The 21,941-nt window shown below is 35.3% G+C and overlaps 1 non-coding gene across 1 annotated transcript; it reads right to left on the bottom strand.

The window, feature by feature from the left end:
* Positions 1–3,650: 3,650 nt before the first annotated feature.
* LOC137939603 (small nucleolar RNA R71) lies at positions 3,651–3,757 on the bottom strand. The gene has a single exon (XR_011109983.1). It is a non-coding gene; the product is annotated as a small nucleolar RNA R71 (small nucleolar RNA).
* Between the last annotated feature and the right edge of the window lie 18,184 nt (positions 3,758–21,941).

Below are 21,941 nucleotides of genomic sequence, written 5' to 3'. Positions count from 1 at the left end.
CAAAACAAAAGAGATAAAGGCAAATTGTATCACAACAAAATGAAAATTTTAAACAATTTAAAGCAATAAAAAAATGTAAGTAAAGAAATTTTATTCACTCACCACAAATGAACACAAAACTTTTGTTATCCAAGTTTAGGAAATTCCACTAGTTCAACCCTAATACCTCAGAATTTTATAAAAAAAATATTTTTCTACACATGTTTTAAAAAATGGATATGCAAGTTTGAAACATGTTAAAGATGTAAATGACCTATGGATCAAAACCATTTAAAGAGAATAACATTAAATTCTCAAGTGAACGTGCGGTGGGATATTTACATGAGTAAAAGAAGCCATTGTTTTACCCATTTAAAAAAAGCTGAGCTAACGATCATAGATGATGTAAAGTGATTTATCATGCGTAATGGGCTATATATTTTGAATGAATGACTTATGGATTTGGAGTCAACACTCAGTTAAAAATCCCCCGCCTCCCCCTTTTCCCTACGATTGCAAAACCTGATATATAAAAACTAAAAAGAGTTTACAATCCCTAAAAATTACAGACATATTTTGAAATTATCTGTCATTACATTTGTGCATTGTGTATTTCCATTTGAGATGTATACTTTTTTCTTAATAAATACTTGAGTTTTCACTTTCCCTTCATCTCGTAAACAAAAAAAAGATATAAAAGGCAAATAGATCACAACAAAATGAAAATTTTAGAGTTTATGTATGGAAAGAATTTGAAGCAATAAATAAATGTAAGAAAGACAATTTATTCACACACCCCAAATGTACACAAAATTTTTTTTCTCGAATTTATGGAAATTTTGCTAGTTCAACCCTTTTAGCTAGGAATTTTATAAGAAAGAGATTTTTCTTCTCAAGTTTTAAAAAATGGATATGCATGCTTTAAATATGTTAAAGATGCAAATGACCTTTGGATCCAAACCATTTAAAGAGAATAACATTAAATTCTCAAGTGAACGTGGGGTGGATATTTACCCGAGTCAATCTAGCCATTATTTTGCCCATTTTCAAAAAGCTGACCTAAGGATTATAGATGATTTTAAAGTGATTTATCGTGCATAACAGGCTATAATTTTTTAAGGAATGACTTATGGATTGGGAGTCAACACTAAGTTAAAAATCCTTTGCCTCCCCTTTTCCCGACGATTGCAAAACCTGATATAAAAACTTAAAACAGTTTACATTCCCTAAAAATTACAGACACTTTTTGGAATTATCTCTCTCTACATTTGTGAATTGTGCATTTACATTTTAGATGTATACTTTTTTCTTAAATCAAAACTTGATTTTTTTCTTTCCCTTCATCTAGCAAACAAAAAAAAGAGTTAAAAGGCAAATAGATCACAACAAAATGAAAATTTTAGATATTATGTATGGAAAGAATTTAAAGAAATAATCAAATGTAAGTGATAGATGCCATATTCTGACATGAGAACTAGGTTAATTATAATAGAATAACCTTTATAATTGTGTTATAGGTGGTTATTTATCGGTTTTCAAATGAAACGTGTATTTATTGAATTTGGCATTAATCACTGTCTATATTGCATATTTTTCTCTCCTGAATTATATTTCATTGTTTTTAAGGTTTATTTCTTCCTGAAATACTTTTTCAATTATGGAATTTCAGGAGGATTTTGGTGGAGAAGGAGATATTTTCCAAAAGGCCCTTAGTGAAATGGAGGTGATTTTTAGGGCAAATCGTTTTTAAAACAAAGAAAAATTGGTATTAAAGGAAAGAGGAGAGTCGAAGGTGTGTGTGTGTGTGTGTGTGTGTGTGTGTGTGGGGGGGGGGGGGGGGGGGGGGGGGGGGGGGGGGGAGGGGGGAGCGTGAAGAGATAATAGACAGATCGAATAAAACAGAGGACCTTGGACCGGAAATAGGGGAAGACCCGAGAGGAATTTCCCACCGTCGTTCGCCGGGCCACTGTCTTTCGCCGCGCCACCGTCGTCCACCGCCGTCCACTGCCGGAACCAGCAACTGAGAAAAAACCCAAGGAGAGCTCGAGAGAGTCTCCATCGAGGTGAGTTCGACAGTTTCTGCTCGCCAGGCCGAGAAGTGATCCGAGAGGGCTTCTCCAGTGCCAATTCCGCTTTCCGACCATCCTTCGGCGTCTATTACATATTTTTGACTATTTCCGGAGCTATTCCGACTCCAACCTAGACTCGAGAGAGCCGGTTAGAGAATGTCAGCTCTGTTTCGTTCTTCGCCGGATGTTACCTCCGTCCGTCGGCTTCTAACCTTCGTCGCCAGCGTCGTCTCTACCTCCGGCCACTCACTCTTGCTACCCGAACCCATCAATTTCGGGAAATTGCAGCACTCGTGAGAACGAGTTGCTGCCCGAGCGAGAGGAAGGAGAAGGGGAGTAATTCGTCATTTTTGAATTTTATTTTTTATATAGTTTGAACTTAGGTAATTGAATGTTTATTGAATCTGATTTTATAATTAATGTTTATTGAATATTTGTTTTCCGGATATTTGATTAAATTGGCTAGTTAGGGTAGGAATATAATTTAGGTTGGATTTTGGTATTTTATTCCAAAATATGTCTTTCACTCTATGCGCCCGAGAGGGTCTAGACGCAAGGATTGAGAATTCAGATCCGTGGTTACGTGGCGCTAGAAAGAGGCACGAATCACCGTAAATTCCAGAATTGACGTTTCCTGTTGTGCAAGTAGTTAACCAGATGATTGCTTGATAATTTAGGATATAATTAGTGTTTAGTTCATATTAATTCATCATATTTGGTTACGCTAGTTGACTGAAGAATACACAAAATTCAGTCCTCCCTGTGGATATGACCCTCGCTTCCCGCTAAATTACATGAACGATTCGTACGCTTGCGAGGTATTATAGCCGATGTAACTAAATTCCATATCAAGTTTTTGGCGTCGTTACCAGGGAGGCACGTATTAAGTGTATTTCTTTGTTCTCCATGGTTTTAGGTTAGATTTATTTCTATTTTATTTTATTTTATTTTAATTTTTTATTTTTTATTTTTTTCTTTCATAATTTTAGCTTGGTGATATTTTATGGAATTATTTTTTTTCTTCTAGTTAGTTCATATTTTTAGTAGTGATTTTGTTAGCTTAATTTGATAGTTCATTTTGTTTCTTTTTGTGTTTTTATGCACGGGCGCCGCTCCCTTGGTGGACCATTAGCTCCCTTTGTTGAAGAGGTAGAACATATTTGTAGGAAAACACCCAAAGTCGAGTTAGGAGCTACCATGGCCAATCAAGGCGAACCATTACAGTTACCTGCAGTAGGTGACCGTAGAGCCCTGAGGGATTATTCTATCCCATCCCACTTCACATCACCTTCTTACATTATATTGCCACCCACTACTGCCGCCAGTTACGAGTTGAAACCGGGTGTGATCCAACTCCTCCCTACATTCTATGGGTTGGAGAAGGAGGACCCATATTACCACATCAAGGAATTCTTAGATATTTGTGCAACTTTCAAATTCCAGAATTTCTCAGATGACTCTATCCGGTTAAGACTTTTTCCATTTTGACTTAAGGATATGGCCAAGTCTTGGCTTAATTCCTTGGAGGTGGGCAGCATTACTTCATGGGACACATTAGTCACAAAAGTTTTGTCCAAGTACTTTCCCATTCAGAGAACTACAGCCCTCAGGAGAGAAATCTCCAACTTTATGCAACAGGAGGGTGAACACTTTTATGAGGCTTGGGAGAAATGGAAGGATCTGATCCGTAGGTGTCCGCATCATGGGTTTGAGAAATGGCATTTAGTGCAATACTTTTTATCAAGGTCTTACACCCCAGGTTAGATCCATGGTAGATGCAAGGAGTGGTGGGAGTTTGATGGGTAAGAGTGCTAGTGAGGCGTGGTACTTCTTTGAAACGTTGAGTGATCAATCTCAGCAATGGGGTTCATCATTTAATGCTGATAGGAGATCCCACGAAGCCAAAAGAGGGGGGTCTCTACGAGGTTAGTGAACACCTATGCTCATGGCCAAGATTGAAGGGTTGACTAGAAAAATTGATGCCCTTATGGTGTCCAAGAGTTCACCTGCTCTTAACCCATCTACTGTTTGTGCCATATGCTCTAGTTCATCTCATCCCACACAAATGTGTCCATCTAGTTCATCCTACCCAGAGCTCATTGAGGACTTCAATGCAGTCCAGAATTTTCATAGACCAAACCGGAACGATCCTTTTTCAGAAACATATCATCCGGGTTGGGCTAGGCACCCAAATTTCTCATGGTCCAAGGGCCCACAGGTTGGGGGTCCTCCAGGGTTTACTCAACCCCAAGCTCTACGCCCACACTTCACTCAACAGCCATTGATTCCATAAAAACCTTCACTTGAGGATACACTTCAATTATTCATGCAGAATACACAGTCCTCAATTGCTAAACTTGAAATGCAATTGAGTCAGTTGGCCAGCCACATGAGTGAACAAGCACAAAATAGACTCCCGAGTCAAACCATTCCTAACCCCAAAAGCACACATGAGAGTGGGTTGAGTTCCAAACCCCACCATGAGCAAGCCAAAGCCATAACCACCCTTAGGAGTGGTCGTGAGTTGAACAATGGGGTAGGGACCACTAAGTCTAAGGAGTCAAAGGATGACAATGGGGACACATCATTGGGTGAAGAACCTCCAAGTTCTCCACCAACAGCCAAGCAGATCCCTAACCAAGTCCCACTAGCTCCCTATCCGCAGAGGTTATCGGGCCCACCTAGGCAAGGAGATAGCATGCATGAAATGTTGGAACTGTTTAGTAAGGTTCACATTAACATTCCACTTCTTGATGCTATTAGGCAAGTCCCTGCCTATGCCCGATTTTTGAAAGACCTTTGTACACAGAAGAGAAAACAACATGTTAATAAAAAGGTCTTTCTTACTGAGAATGTAAGCTCAATTCTGAAGCACAACACTCCTCCTAAAGTTAAAGATCCTGGATGTCCCACAATTTCATGTGTAATTGGTGAACATACCATCCAAAGAGCTCTTCTCGACTTAGGGGCAAGTGTGAATTTGCTTCCTTTCTTTGTATACCAGCAATTAGGTTTGGGGGAATAGAAGCCTACTCCCATCACACTTCAACTAGCTGACTGTTCTGTCAAGATACCACAAGGAATAGTTGAAGATGTTTTGATAAAAGTGGACAAATTTCTGTTCCCAGTTGATTTCTTTGTTCTTGATACAGAACCAATAGTCAATGTGACCAACCAAATTCCTGTCATCCTAGGACGTCCCTTCTTAGCTACATCTAATGCAATCATTCATTGTAAAAGTGGTGAGTTGGAGTTGTCTTTTGGAAATTTTAAGGTCTCATTGAATGTATTTAATGCCTGGCACCACCCACTTGAGTCTGATGATCTGAGTCTTGCATTTAAGATAGAAACTGTTATGCTTGATGACGAATCCACTCTTGAATCTTTTGAGTCTTGCATAACATCTTTAGACATGGACTATTTTGATGAGGAAACATATTTCCGAGAGGTTGATTCTTTACTCAATTTTGTACCTCTGTTGGAGGAAGCTTATGAGATTATCACAACTAATCATCCACAGGATCTTCCTCTTGACTTGGACAAACCTCTTGAAACTTCCAAGCTAGAACTTAAGCCACTTCCTCCCACGTTGAAGTATGCATTCTTGGGGCCCATGAACTCATGACCAGTCATTATTTCCTCTGATTTGAGTACTGAGCAGGAGGAACAATTGACTGAAGTTTTACAAGCACACAGAGAGGCATTGGGGTGGACTCTTGATGCCTTAAAAGGGATTAGCCCCTCCATATGCATGCATCGTATTCATTTGGAGGAGGGGACTAAAGCCTCACGTGAGATGCAACATAGGTTAAATCCCCATATGTTGGAGGTTGTGAGAGAAGAAGTCATCAGGTTGCTTGTGACAGGAATCATTTACCCTATTTTCGATAGCACCTGGTGAGTCCAATTCAAGTTGTCCCTAAGAAAGGGGGGATAACGATAATGAAAAATGAGAGTGGTGAATTGATTCCCACAAGAACTACCACCAAGTGGCATGTCTGCATTGACTATAGAAAACTTAATTCCGCCACTAGGAAGGATCACTTCCCACTACCTTTCATTGATCAGTTACTAGAGCGATTGGCCGGCCACAATTTTTATTGCTTCTTAGATGGATACTCCGGCTACAATCAAATTCCCATTGCTCCAGAAGACCAGGAAAAGACCACATTCACGTGTCCGTTTGGCACCTATGCTTACAGACGCATGCCTTTTGGTTTATGCAATGCGCCCGCCACTTTCCAACGGTGCATGATGAGTATCTTTTCTGACATGATTGGTGACTTTTTAGAGGTCTTTATGGATGACTTTTCTGTTTTTGGCTCTAGTTTTGATACATGTTTGCACAATCTTTCACTCGTACTGTCCCGTTGCATTAAGTCCAATTTAGTCTTGAATTGGGAGAAATGCCACTTCATGGTAAAAGAAGGAATTGTTTTAGGACATGTAGTGTCTGAGCGGGGTGTAGAAGTGGACAAAGCCAAGGTTGACCTAATTGTCAATCTGCCACAACCTACTTCTGTGAAGCGGGTGCGTTCTTTCCTTGGCCATGCTGGGTTCTATAGGCGTTTCATTAAAGACTTTAGCAAAATTTCTCGTCCTTTGACGAATTTGCTTGCTCAAGATGTTGCTTTTGCCTTTGATGATGCCTGTATTCATGCTTTTGAGACACTGAAGAAATGTTTGTCCACTGCACCAATTGTCCAACCCCCTATTTGGTCTTTGCCTTTGGAGTTGATGTGTGATGCCTTTGGCTATGCATTGGGGGCTGTTTTGGGGCAAAAGACGGATAAAATGCCCTATGTCATTCAGTATGCTAGCCGCACTCTTCATGATGCTCAATTGAATTACACTACCACTGAGAAGGAGTTGCGAGCTGTTGTGTTTGCCTTGAACAAATTTAGATCATATCTGTTAGGGTCAAAGGTTATAGCGTTCACTGATCATTCTGCTTTGAAGTACTTATTATCCATCAAGGACACTAAACCTCGCTTGATTAGATGGATCTTGCAATTGCAAGAATTTGACCTTGAGATTCGAGATAAGAAGGGTTGTGAGAATGTTGTTGCTGATCATCTATCTAGGATCTGTGTTGCACCTCAGGAAGGATTCCTTCCTTTAAATGATTCCTTCCCTGATGAACAACTTCTCCAAGTATCCCAGTTGCCTTGATTTGCTGACATAGTCAACTATCTTGTAACTCATAAGATTCCTGATTATTGGAGTAAACAAGATCGGTTGAAATTCTTTTCCCAAATCAAACATTTTTTTTGGGATGAACAAGACTTTGCCAACATTCTTGAATTTTTTCATTCCCACGCATGTGGTAGACATTTTGGTGCTAGAAAGACCATGGCTAAAGTCTTGCAATGTGGTTTCTATTGGCCTTCATTATTTAGAGATGCCCATGAGTTTTGTCAGGTGTGTGATAAATGCCAATGAACTGGTTGTTTTTCTAGGAAGAACATGATGCCTCTTAACCCCATTCTTATTGTTGAATTATTTGATGTGTGGGGTATTGATTTCATGGGTCCTTTTCTTGTCTCGTTTGGCTATCAATACATCCTTGTTGCTGTTGAATATGTCTCTAAATGGATTGAAGCTATATCATGTAAGACAAACGATCACAAAGTGGTGGTAAAGTTTTTAAAAGAAAATATCTTTAATCGGTTTGGTACCCCGAGAGCGATCATCAGTGATGGGGGATCTCATTTTTGTAACAGATCATTTGAGACCTTATTGAAGAAATATTCCATCACTCATCGGGTGTCCACTCCGTACCACCCGCAAACTTGTGGTCAAGTGGAAATCTCTAATAGGGAGATCAAAAGGATTTTGGGGAAGTCGGTTCGCTTTGATAGGAAAGATTGGTCCACTCGATTGGACAATGCTTTATGGGCCTATCGAACCGCTTATAAGACTCCTATTGGGATGTCTCCATTTCGCCTAGTGTTCAGCAAAGCATGTCATCTACCTGTTGAGCTTGAGCATATGGGCCATTAAGGCTTTGAATTTTGATTTAACTCAAGCGGGTGAGGAGAGAAAGTTGCAATTGAATGAGTTGGAGGAGATACGTCATGATGCTTATGAGAATGCCAAACTGTATAAGGAGCGAACAAAGCTTTTACATGATAAATCTATTTTTCGCAAGTCTTTTACTATTGGGCAGAATGTTTTACTTTATAACTCACGGTTGCATTTGTTTCCAGGGAAGCTAAGATCCAGGTGGTCCGGTCCATTTGAAGTTACACAGGTGTTTCCTCATGGCGCTATTGAGATCCGCAATCACGGAGACGGGTCGGTCTTCAAAGTTAACGGTCAGAGGCTCAAACTGTATCTTGAGAATGTCCCCACACCGGAGGAGGTGATGGTGATTTTCTTGGAGGAACCTGTCATTTCATCTTGAATGCGTCAGAGTCTTGCTTACGACTATAAACTTAGCACATTGTGGGCAATCCCCACGTTTCTATCCCTTTGTACATTACAATTTTATTTTTATTTTATTTTTTTGGTTTATTCATTCTTATTTTCCGGATGAGAGCATAAATGGTTCCGGTAGTTGATGACCAGACTTTTGGTCCCTAGTTTGAGAGGTCTGTACTCAAACAACCGTTCTGGGATTGACCAGTTTGATCTTGAAGTATTGAATGAAAACCTTATGGTGAGTAACTTATGGACTTGTGTTCAGCGCATGATTCCTACTGCCTTCAGTGGCTAGTCACACAGAGATTTCTTCAAAGTGTTATGTGGGATAGCGGTTTCATCTACAGATGATTACCTACGGGTATGACTGATACGAGTAAACCTTCTTCGAGGGAGACTATGTATCATTCCTGAGGGTCTTTATTGACTTTTCGGTATTATTGTTGATGACCAAACACATATGGTCCCACCTATGGATTTAGGAGCCCTGAGGGAGCTTAACCCTCACCCTGTCGGAGTATAACTAGCTAAGTTGTTATTCCTTTTTTTAGTCGTTTTGGTGTTTTAACTTTTCCCCATTGAGGACAATGTCAAGTTTAGGTTTGGGGGGAGGAAACGACTCTTTTATGTCTTAGCAATAATTTCTTTTGATTTCTGTTCGTGGTTTTCAAATTACTCCTCTTAGTATGTGGTTACCATTAGTAGAGTTAAAATAAGTTGCTCAAATGTGTTTCAAAATTTTTCATAAAAACTATGTAGAATATGCCTATTAGAAATTTGATATCATTTGTTGTGATCCATGAGAATTCAGTGGGATAACTTACTATTGCATTAGACTTGGAACTTAGTTGCAAAAGAGAACATGTAAATCTAGTGTTGATCTATGATAGTTTGAATAGTCTTGTATGCTTGTTTGAACTCATTCCTTTTTATACCTCAGTGAAATTCCTTGTTGTAATGTATGAATGCAAATGGAAATGAATGCTCTTGCTTGCAAAAGACAAATAACTTCAGAAACAGCCTGGGCAAACCCAGGGACATGCATCGGAACAGTCGGTTACTTAAAAATAAGTGCATGTGCAGTGAAGACGAATACAAAATGGTGGTAATACCAAAAGTATTCAGTGAAACAAAAATTACGCTCGTAATAGCAAAAGAGCGCTGGTAATAGCGTAAAATGGTTTTAAATCTGGAAGCAATGAGTTTCCTTAACTTTGATGATAAATTGTAATTTGAAAGAAGTTGCAAGTCAAGATTGAAATTGGTATATTTCTTTTGTGAGATTGTCAGACAATAGGCTTACTCTAGTATTTTCTCTTAATTGTGATGTGACCAAGATTTTATTGTTATTTGTTGCCTCTTTGTTCTATTGAAATAATTGCTTATGGGTCACATTGGTTTAGGCGGAGTAACAATGAGTGTATTTGGATTGATAATATGCTATATTTTACACAGGTTTTCAAATTGCGCAGGATCTCATATGATTTTCAGATATTTTACAATACTAAGTGTTAGTCATATGCTAAGGAGGAGTAAATTTTCTTCAATTTTCTTTTTATATTATTGATTTAGATGAATTTTGTGGGTAAATTCCATGCAAACCCTCACGAGACATAACTCGTCCACTACCGCAAAGTAGGGATTTAACGGCTTGTTGCATGCGCTAAATGCAATCGTGCTCTCTACGAAAGTGACATTTTGTTTTCCTAGGCTTAATTTTGGTCTGATTGTTGTTTTGCTAGGGCTAGCAAAGATTTAGGTTCGAGGGTGTGATAGATGTCATATTCTGACATGAGAACTAGGTTAATTATAATAGAATAACCTTTATAATTGTGTTATAGGTGGTTATTTATCGGTTTTCAAATGAAACATGTATTTATTGAATTTGGCATTAATCACTATCTATATTGCATATTTTTCTCTCTTGAATTATATTTCATTGTTTTTAAGGTTTATTTCTTCCTGAAATACTTTTTATGGATTCAATTATGGAATTTCATGAGGATTTTGGTGGAGAAGGAGATATTTACCAAAATGCCCTTAGTGAAATGGAGGTGATTTTTAGGGCAAATCGTTTTTAAAACAAAGAAAAATTGGTATTAAAGGAAAGAGGAGAGTCGAAGGCGGGGGGTTGGGGGGGGGGGGGTGATTTTTAGGGCAAATCGTTTTTAAAACAAAGAAAAATTGGTATTAAAGGAAAGAGGAGAGTCGAAGGCGGGGGGTGGGGGGGGTGGGGGGGCGTGGTGGAGGGAGCGTGAAGAGAAAACAAACAGATCGACCAAAATAGAGGACCGGAAACAGAGGAAGACGTGAGAGGAGTTTCCCATCGTCGTTCGCCGGGCCACTGTCTTTTGCCGCGCCACCGTCGTCCACCGCCGTGCACCGCCGTCCACCGCCATCCAGCAACTGAGAACAAACCCGAGGAGAGCTCGAGAGAGTCTCTGTCGAGGTGAGTTCGACAGTTTCTGCTCGCCAGGACGAGAAGTGATCCAAGAGGGCTTCTCCGGTGTCAATTCCGCTTTCTGACCATCCTCCGGCGACTATTACATATTTCTGACTATGCCCGAAGCTATTCCGACTCCGACCGAGACTCGAGAGAGCCGGTTAGAGAACATCAGCTCTGTCTCGTTCTTCGCCGGACGTTACCTCCGTCCGTCGGCTTCTAACCTTCGTCGCCGGCGTCGTCTCTACCTCCGGCCACTCACTCTTGCTACCCGAAGCCATCAATTTCGGGAAATTGCAGCACTCGTGAGAACGAGTTGCTGCCCGAGCGAGAGGAAGGAGAAGGGGAGTAATTCATCATTTTTGAATTTCATTTTTTATATAGTTTGAACTTAGGTTATTGAATGTTTATTGAATTGATTTGATAATTAATGTTTATTGAATATTTGTTTTCCGGATATTTGATTAAATTGGCTAGTTATGGTAGGAATATAATTTAGGTTGGATTTTGGTATTTAAATCAGATTTTTGTCTTTCACTCTATGCGCCCTAGAGGGTCTAGAATCAAGGATTGAGAATTCGGATCCATGGTTACATGGCGCTCGAGAGAGGCACGAAACACCGTAAAATTTAGAATTGACGTTTCCTGTTGTGCAAGTAGTTAACCAAATGATTGCTTGATAATTTAGGATATAATTAGTGTTTAGTTCATATTAATTTATCATATTTGGTTAGGCTAGTTGACTTAAGAATACACAAATTTCAGTCCTCGCTGTGGATATGACCCTCGCTTCCCGCTAAATTACATGAATGATTCGTACGCTTGCGAGGTATTAAAGCCGATGTAACTAAATTCCACATCAGTAAGTAAAGAAAATTTATTTACACACCACAAATGAACAAAAATGTTTTGTTATCCAAGTTTGGGTAATTCCACTAGTTCAACCCTAATAGCTCGGAATTTTATAAGAAAGAGATTTTCTACATATGTTTTAAAAAATGGATATGCATGCTTGAAACATGTTAAAGATGTAAAAGACTTATGGTTCCAAACCTTTTAAAGAGAATAACATTAAATTCTCAAGTGAACGTGCGGTGGGATATTTACCCGACTCAAACAAGCCATTATTTTCCCCATTTACAAAAAGCTGACCTAATGATCATAGATGATTGAAAAGTAATTTATGATACATAACCGGCTAAATTTTGAAAGGAATGACTTATAGATTGGGAGTCAACACTCACTCAAAAAATCACCGACGAGTGCAAAACCTGATATATAAAAACTAAAAAGAGTTTACATTCCCTAACAATTATAGAAACTTTTTGGAATTATCTCTCTCTACATTTGTGCATTGTGCATTGTGCATTTCCATTTTCGATGTATAATTTTTTCTTCAATCAAAACTTGAGTTTTTACTTACCCTACATCTCGCAAACAAAAGAAAAAGATAAAAGTCAAAATAGTTCACAACAAAATGAAAATTTTAGAGTTTATGTATGGAAAGAATTTACGGCTATAAACTAATGTAAGTAAAGAAAATTTATTCACAGACCACAAATGAACACAGAAGTTTTGTTATCCAAGTTTGGGTAATTCCAATAGTTCAACCCTAATAGTTCGGAATTTTATAAGAAAGAGATTTTTGTACATATGTTTTAAAAAATGGATGTGCATACTTGAAACATGTTAAAGATGAAAATTACCAATGGATCCAAACCTTTTAAAGAGAATAACATTAAATTCTCAAGTGAACGTGCGGTGGGATATTTACCCTACTCAAACAAGCCATTATTTTGCCCATTTTCCAAAAGCTTACCTAAGGATCATAGATGATTGTAATGTGATTTATCATGCGTAATGGGCTATATTTTTTTAAGGAATGACTGATGGATTGGGAGTCAACACTAAGTTAAAAATCCCCCACCTCCCCTTTTCCCGATGATTGCAGAACCTGATTTATATAAACTAAAAAGAGTTTACAATTCCTAAAAATTACTGACACATTTAGGAATTATCTCTTCGTACATTTGTGCATTGTGAATTTCCATTTTAGATTTATACTTTTATCTTAAATCAAAACTTTAGTTTTCACTTTCCCTTCATCTCGCAAACTATAAAAAGAGATAAAATGCAAATAGATCACAACGAAAAGAAAATTTCAGAGTTTATGTATGAAAAGAATTTAAAGCAATAAAGAAATGTAAGTATAGAAAATTTATTGACACACCACAAATGAAGACAAAAGTTTTGTTATCCAAGTTTGGGTAATTCCACTAGTTCAACCCAAATAGCACGGAATTTTATAAGAAAGAGATTTTTCTACATATGTTTTAAAAAATGGATATGCATGCTTGAAACTTGTTAAAGATCCAAATGACCTATGGATCCAAACCCTTTAAAGAGAATAACATTAAATTCTCAAGTGAACGTGCGGAGGGATATTTACGTGAGTCAAACAAGCCATTATTTAACCCATTTCCTAAAAGCTGACCTAACGATCACAGATGATTGTAATGTGATTTATCATGCATAACGGGCTATATTTTTTTAAGGAATGACTTATGGATTGGGAGTCAACACTCAGTTAAAAATCCCCCACCTCCCTATTTTCCCGACAATAATAGAACCTGATATATAAAAACTAAAAAGAGTTTACAATCCCTAAAAATTACAAAAACTTTTTGGAATTATCTCTCTCTATATTTTTGCATTGTGCATCTCCATTTTAGATGTATATTTTTTTCTTAAATCAAAACTTGAGTTTTCACTTTCCCTTCATCTCGTAAAAAAAAAAAAAGAGATAAAAGGCAAAAGATCACAACAAAATGAAAATTGGAGAGTTTACGTATGGAAAGAATTTAAAGCAATAAACAAATGTAAGTAAAGAAAATTTATTCACATACCAAAAATGAACACAAAACTTTTGTTATCCAAGTTTAGGAAATTCCACTAGTTCAACCCGAATAGCTTGGAATTTAATAAGAAAGAGATTTTTCTACACATGTTTTAAAAAAAGGATATGCATGCTTGAAACATGTTAAAGATGCAAATGACCTATGCATCCAAACCTGTTAAAGAGTATAACATTAAATTATCAAGTGAACCTGCTGTGGGAGATTTACCTGAGACAAACAAGCCATTATTTTACCCATTTACAAAAAGCTGGCCTAAGATCATAGATGATTGTAAAGTGAGTTATCATGCGTAACGGGCTATATTTTTTTAAGGAATGACTTCTGGATTGGAAGTCAACACTCACTTAAAAATCCCCCGCCTCCCCCTTTTCCTGACGATTGTAGAACCGGATATATAAAAACTAAAGAGAGTTTACAATCCCTAAAAATTATAGACACTTTGGGAATTATCTCTCTCTACATTTGTGCATTGTGCATTTCCATTTTAGATGGATATTTTTTTCTTAATTCAAAACTTGATTTTTAACTTTTCCTTCATCTAGAAAACAAAAAAAAAAAAAGAGATAAAAGGCAAATAGATCACAACAAAATCAAAATTTCAGAGTTTATGTATGGAAATAATTTATAGCAATAAACAAATGTAACTAAAGAAAATTTATAGCAATAACAAAAGTTTTGTTATCCAAGTTTGGCTAATTCCACTTGTTCAACCCTAAAAACTAGGACTTTTATAAGAAAGAAATTTTTCTAAAAATGTTTAAAAAAATGGATATGCATGGTTGATACAAGTTAAAGTTGCAAATGACCTATGGATCCAAACCTTTTAAAGAGAATAACATTAAATTCTCAAGTGAACGTGCGGTGGGATATTTTCTCAAGTCAAACAAGCCATTATTTTGCCCACTTACAAAAAGCTAATCTAATGATCATAGATAACTGTAAAGTGATTTATCAAGCGTAACAGGATATATTTTTTTAAGGACAGTTCAAAATCCCCCGCCTGCCCCTTTTCCCAATGATTGCAGAACCTGTTATATAAAAACTAAAAAGAGTTTACAATCCCTAAAAATTACACACACATTTTGAAATTATCTGTCATTACATTTGTGCATTGTGCAATTCCATTTTAGATGTATACATTTTTCTTAAATCAGAACTTGAGTTTTCACTTTCCCTTTATCTTGTCAAAAAAAAAAAAGGAGAAAAAAGGCAAATAGAGCAACACAAAATGAAAATTTTAGAGTTTATATATGGAAAGAATTTAAAGCAATAAACAAAGGTAAGTAAAGAAAATTTATTCACACATCACAAATGAACACAAAAGTTTTGTTATCCAAGTTTGGGAAATTCCACTATTTCAACCCTAATAGCTTGGAATTTTTTAAGAATGACATTTTTCTACACATGTTTTAAAAAATGGACATGCATGCTTGAAACATGTTAAAGATGCAAATGACTTACGGATCCAAACCTCATAAAAAGAATAACATTAAATTCTCAAGTGAACGTGCGGTAGGATACTTACCCGAGTCAAATAGGCCATTATTTTGCCCATTTGCAAAAAACTGGCCTAACGATTATAGATGATCGTAAAGTGATCTATCATGCATAACAGGCTTTATTTTTGTAAGGAATGAGTTATGGATTGGGAGTCAACACTCTGCTAAAAATCCCTTGCCTCCCCCTTTTCCCAACGATTGCTGAACCTGAAATATAAAAACTAAAAAGAGTTTACAATACCTAAAATTACATGCACTATTTGGAATTATCTCTCTCTACATTTGTGCATTGTGCATATCCATTTTAGATGTATACTTTTTTGTTAAATCAAAACTTGAGTTTTGACTTTCCCTTCATCACGTAACCAAAAAAAAGAGATAAAAGGCAAATAGATCACAAGAAAATGTAAATTTTAGAGTTTATGTAAGAAAAGAATTTAAAGCAATAAACAAATATAAGTAAAGAAAATTTATTCACACACCAAAATTGAACCCAAAAGTTTTGTTAAGCAAGTTTGGGTAATTCCACTAGTTCAACCCTAATAGCTCAGAATTTTATAAGAAAGAGATTTTTCTTCACATGTTTTAAAAAACTGGATATGCATGCTTGAAACATGTTAAAGATTCAAATGTCCTAGGGATCCAAACCTTTTAAAGAGAATAACATTAAATTCTCAAGTGAACGTGCGGTGGAATATTTACCCGAGTCAAACATGCCATTATTTTTTCCATTTACAAAAAGCTGACCTAACAATTATAGATGATTGTAAAGTGATTTATCAAGCGTAATGGGCTATATTTTTGTAAGGAATTACTTATGGATTGGGATTCAACATTCAGTGAAAAATCCCCCGCCACCCCCTTTTCCCGATGATTGCAGAACCTGATATATAAAAACAAAAAAGAGTTTACAATATTTAAAAATTACAAAAAAATTTTGAATTACCTCACTCGACATTTTTGCATTGTGCATTTCCTTTTTAGATGTATACTTTTTTCTTAAATAAAAACATGAGTTTTCACTTTCCCTTCATCTCGTAAACAAAAAAAAAAAAGAGACAAAAGGCAAAAAGATTAGAAGAAAATGAAAATTTTAGAGTATGGAGAGAATTTAATGCAATAAAGAAATATATGTAAAGAAAATTTATTCACCCACGACAAATGAACACAAAAGTTTTGCTATTCAAGTTTTGGAAATTCCACTAGTTCAACTCTAATAGCTCGGAAGTTTAAAGGAAAAAGTTTTTCTACACATGTTTTAAAAAATGGATATGCATGCTTGAAACATATTAAAGATGCAAATGACGAATGGATCCAAACCATTTAAAGAGAAGAACATTAAATTCTCAAGTGAACATGCGGTAGGATATTTATCCATGTCAAAAGAGCCATTATTTTGCCCATTTACAAAAACCTGACATAAGGATCATAGATGATTGTAAAGTGATTTATCATGCGTAACTGGGTATATTTTTGTAATGAATGACTTATGGTTTGGGAGTCAACACTCTATTAAAAATCCCCCGCCTCCCCATTTTTCCGACGATTGCAGAACTTGATATATAAAAACTTAAAAGAGTTTACTATCCCTAAAAATTATAGAAACATTTTGGAATTATTTCTCCGTACTTTGTGCATTTCCATTTCAGATGTAAACTTTTTTCTTAAATCCCAACTTCAGTTTTCACTTTCCCTTCATCTCGTAAATAAAAAAAAAGAGTTAAAAGGAAAATAAGATCACAAAAAAATGAAACTTTTAGATTTTTTGTATGGAAAGAATTTAAAGCAATAAACAAATGTAAGAAAAGAAAATTTATTCACACACCACAAATGAACACAAAATTTTTGTTATCCAAGTTTGGGTAATTCCACTAGTTCAACCAAAATAGCTCGGAATTTTGTAAGAAAAATATTTTTCTACACATGTTTTAAAAAATGGTATGCATGCTTCAGACATGTTAAAGATGCAAATTACCTATGGATCCAAACCTTTGAAAGACAATAACATTAAATTCTCAAGTGAACGTGCAATGTGGTATTTACCTGAGTCAAACAAGCCATTATTTTGCCCATTTACAAAAAGCTCACCTAACGATCATAGATGATTGTAAAGTGATTTATCATGCGTAACGGGCTATATTTTTGTAAGGAATGACTTATGGATTGGGAGTCAACACTCGATTAAATTTCTCCCGCCTCCACTTTTTCCCAATGATTGCTGAACCTGATATATAAAAACTAAAAAGAGTTTAGAATCCCTAAAATTAAAGACACTTTTTGGAATTATCTCCCTCTACATTTGTGCATTGTGCATTTCCGTTTTAGATGTATACTTTATTGTTAAATCAAAACTTGAGTTTTCACTTTCCCTTCATCTCGTAAACAAAAAACAGAGATAAAAGGCTAATAGATCACAACAAAATGAAAATTTTGGAGTTTATGTTTGGAAAGAATTTAAAACAGTAAACAAATCTAAGTAAAAAAAAATTATTAACACACCAAAAATGAACACAAAATTTTTGTTATCCAAGTTTGGGTAATTCCCCTAGTTCAACCCTAATAGCTCGGAATTTTATAAGAAAGAGAATTTTTTGCATATGTTTTAAAAAATCAATATGCATGCTTGAAACATGTTGAGGATGCAAATGACCTATGGATTCAAACCATTTAAAGAGAAGAGCATTAAATTCTCAAGTGAACGTGCGGTGAGATATTTATTCGTGTCAAAAAAGCCATTATTTTGCCCATTTACAAAAAGCTGACATAAGGATCATAGATGATTGTAAAGTGAATTATCATGCGTTACTGGGTATATTTTTGTAATGAATAACTTAGGGTTTGGGAGTCAACACTCTATTAAAAATCCCCAACTTCCCCATTTTCCCGACAATTGCAGAACCTGATATATAAAAACTAAAAAGAGTTTACTATCCCTACAAATTACAGAAAATTTTTGGAATTATCTCTCTGTACATTTGTGCATTTTACAATGTGCATTTCCATTTTAGATATATGCTTTTTTCTTAAATCCAAACTTGAGTTTTCACTTTCCCTTCATCTAATTAAAAAAAGAAAAAGAAAAAAGGAAAATAGATGATTGTAAAGTAATTTGTCATGCGTAATGGGCTATATTTCTTTAAGGAATGACTTATGGATTGGGAGGCAACACTCAGTTAAAAATCCCCCGCCTCCCCCTTTTCCCGAAGATTGCAGAACCAGATATATAAAAACAAAAAAGAGTTTACAATGCAAAAAAATTACAAAAGGTTTTTGGAATTATCTCTCTCTATATTTGTGCATTGTGAATTTCCATTTAAGATGTATACATTTATCTTAAATCAAAACTTGAGTTTTTACTTTTCCTTCAACTCGTAAATAAAAAATAGAGATAAAAAGCAAAAAGATCACAACAAACTGAAAATTTTAGAGGTTATGTATGGGAAAAATTTAAAGCAATAAACAAATGTAAGTAAAGAAAATTTATTCACACACCACTAATGAACACAAAATTTTTGTTATCCAAGTTTGGGAAATTCCCCAAGTTCACCCCTAATAGCTCGAAATTTTATAAGAAAGAGATTTTTCGACACATGTTTTTTAAAATGAATATGCATGCTTGAAACATGTTAAAGATGCAAATGACCTATGGATCTAAACATTTTAATGAGAATAACATTAAATTCTTAAGTGAACGTGTTGTGACTTAGTTACCCGGGTCAAACAAGCCATGATTTTGCCCATTTACAAAAAGCAGACCTAACTATCATAGATGATTGTAAAGTAATTTATCTTGCGTAAAGGGCTATATTTTTTTAAGGAATGACTTATGGATAGGGAGTCAACACTCAGTTAAAAATCCCCCGCCTCCCCCTTTTATCGACGATTGCTGATCCTGATATATAAAAACTAAAAAGAGTTTACAATCCCAAAAAATTACAGTCCCTTTTTGGAATTATCTCTCACTACATTTGTGCTTTGTGCATTTCCATTTTAGATGTATACTTTTTCCTTAAATCAAAACTTGAGTTTTTACTTTCCCTTCATCTCGTAAACAAACAAAAAAAAAGATATAAGGCAAATAGATCACAGCAAAATGAAAATTTTAGAGTTTATGTATGGAAATAATTTAAGGCAATAAACAAATGTTAGTAAAAAAAAATTATTCACACACCACAAATGAACAAGAAAATGATTTGTTATCCAACTTTGGGTAATTCCACTAGTTCAACCCTAATAGCTCGGAATTTTTAAGAAAGAGATTTTTAATCATGTGTTTTAAAAAATGGATATGCATGCTTGAAACATGTTAAAGATGCAAATGACCTATGGATCCAAACCTTTTAAAGAGAATAACATTAAAATCTCAAGTGAACGTGCGGTGGGATATTTACCCATGTCAAACAAACCGTAATTTTGCCCATTTACAAAAAGCTGACCTACTGATTATAGATGATTGTAAAGTGATTTGTCATGTGTAACGGGCTATATTTTTTTAAGGAATGACTTATGGATTGGGAGTTAACACTCAGTTAAAAATCCCTCGCCTCCCCTTTTTCCCGACGATAGCAGAATCTGATATATAATAAATAAAATGAGTTTACAATGCCTAAAAGTTACAGAAACTTTTTGGAATTATCTCTCATTACAATTGTGCATTGTGCATTTCCATTTTAGATGTATAGCTTTTTCTAAAATAAAAACTTGAGTTTTCACTTTCCCTTGATCTCTTAATTAAACAAAAGAGATAAAAGGCAAATAGAGCACAAGAAAATGAAAATTATAGAGTTTATGTACGAAAGGAATTTACACCAATAAACAAATGAAAGTAAAGAAAATTTATACACACACCACAAATGAACACAAAAGTTTTTTTATCCAAGTTTGGAAAATTCCACTATTTCAAGGCTAATAGCTCGTAATTTTATAAGAAAGAGATTTTTCTACATATGTTTTAAAAAATGGATATGCATGCTTGAAACACGTTAAAGATAAAAATGACCTATGGATCCAAACCTTTTAAAGAGAATAACATTAAATTCTCAAGTGAACATGCAGAGGGATATTTACCCTAGTCCAACAAGCCACTATTTTTCTCATTTACAACAATCAGGCCTAAATATCTTATATGATTGTAATTTGATTTATCATGCATTACGGGCTATATTTTTGTAAGGAACGACTTATGGATTGGGAGTCAACACTAAGTTAAAAATCCCCAACCTCCCTCTTTTACCGACGTTTTCTGAACTTGATATATAAAAACTAAAAAGAGTTTACAATCCCTTAAAATTACTGACCCTTTTTGGAATTATCTCTCTCTACATTTGTGCATTGTGCATATCCATTTTAGATGTATAATTTTTTCATAAATCAAACTTTGTGTTTCACTTTCCCTTCATCTCATAAACAAAAAAAAAAGAGATAAAAGGCAAATAGATCAAAAGAAAATGAAAATTTTAAAGTTTGTGTATGGAAATAATTTAAAGCAATAAAAAAATGAAAGTAAAGTAAATATATTCACACACCACAAAAGAACAAAAAAGTTTTTTATCCAATAGCTCGGAATTTTACTATTTCAAACCCAATAGCTCGGAATTTTATAAGAAAGAGATCTTTCTACACATGTTTCAAAAAATGGATATGCATGCTTGAAACATGTTAAAGATGCAAATGACCTATGGATCCAAACCTTTGAAAGAGAATAAAATTAAATTCTCAAGTCAACGTGCGGTGGGATATTTACTCAAGTCAAACAAGCCATTATTTTGCCCATTTTTAAAAAGCTGACCTAACAATCATAAATGATAGTAAACTGATTTATCATGCGTAACAGGCTATATTTTTTTAAAGAACGACTTATGGATTGGGAGTCAACACTCAGTTCAAAATCCCCCTCCTCCCCCCTTTCCCGACGATTGTTTAACCTGATATATAAAAACTAAAAAGAGTTTATAATCCCTAAAAATTACAGAAACTTTTTGGAATTACCTCTCTCTACAATTTTGCATTATGCATTTCCATTTTACTTGTATACTCTTTTCTTTAATCAAAACTTGAGTTTTCACTTTTGCTTCATCTTGCAAATTAAAAAAATAGATTAAAGGCAAATAGATCACATCAAAATGAAAATTTTAGAGTTTATGTATGGAAGAATTTAAAGCAATAAATGAATGAAAGTAAAGAAAATTTATTAACACACGAAAAATGATCACAGAAGTTTTGTTATCCAAGTTTGGGAAATTCCACTAGTTCAACCCTAATAGTTCGGAATTTTATAAGAAAGAGATTTTTCTATGCATGATTTAAAAAATGGATATGCATGGTTGAAACATGTTAAAGATACAAATGACCTATGGATCCAAACCTTTTAAAGAGAATAACATTGAATTCTTAAGTGAACGTGCGGTGGGATCTTTACACGAGTCAAACAAGCCATTATTTTGCCCATTTATAAAAAGCTGACCTAACGATCATAGATGATTGTAAAGTGATTTATCATGCGTAATGATCTTTATTTTTGTAAGCAATGACTTATGGATTGGGAGTCAACACTCAGTTAAAAATCCCCCGCCGCCCCCTTTTCCCGACGATTACAGAACCAGATATATAA

Source organism: Aristolochia californica, unplaced genomic scaffold, assembly GCF_029961685.1.
Source record: "Aristolochia californica isolate CCGP_79_NKW_82.1479 unplaced genomic scaffold, dmAriCali1.0.hap1 SCAF_8, whole genome shotgun sequence".
In the NCBI taxonomy this organism is placed as follows: domain Eukaryota; kingdom Viridiplantae; phylum Streptophyta; class Magnoliopsida; order Piperales; family Aristolochiaceae; genus Aristolochia; species Aristolochia californica.
This window is presented reverse-complemented; position numbering and strand designations above follow the sequence as displayed.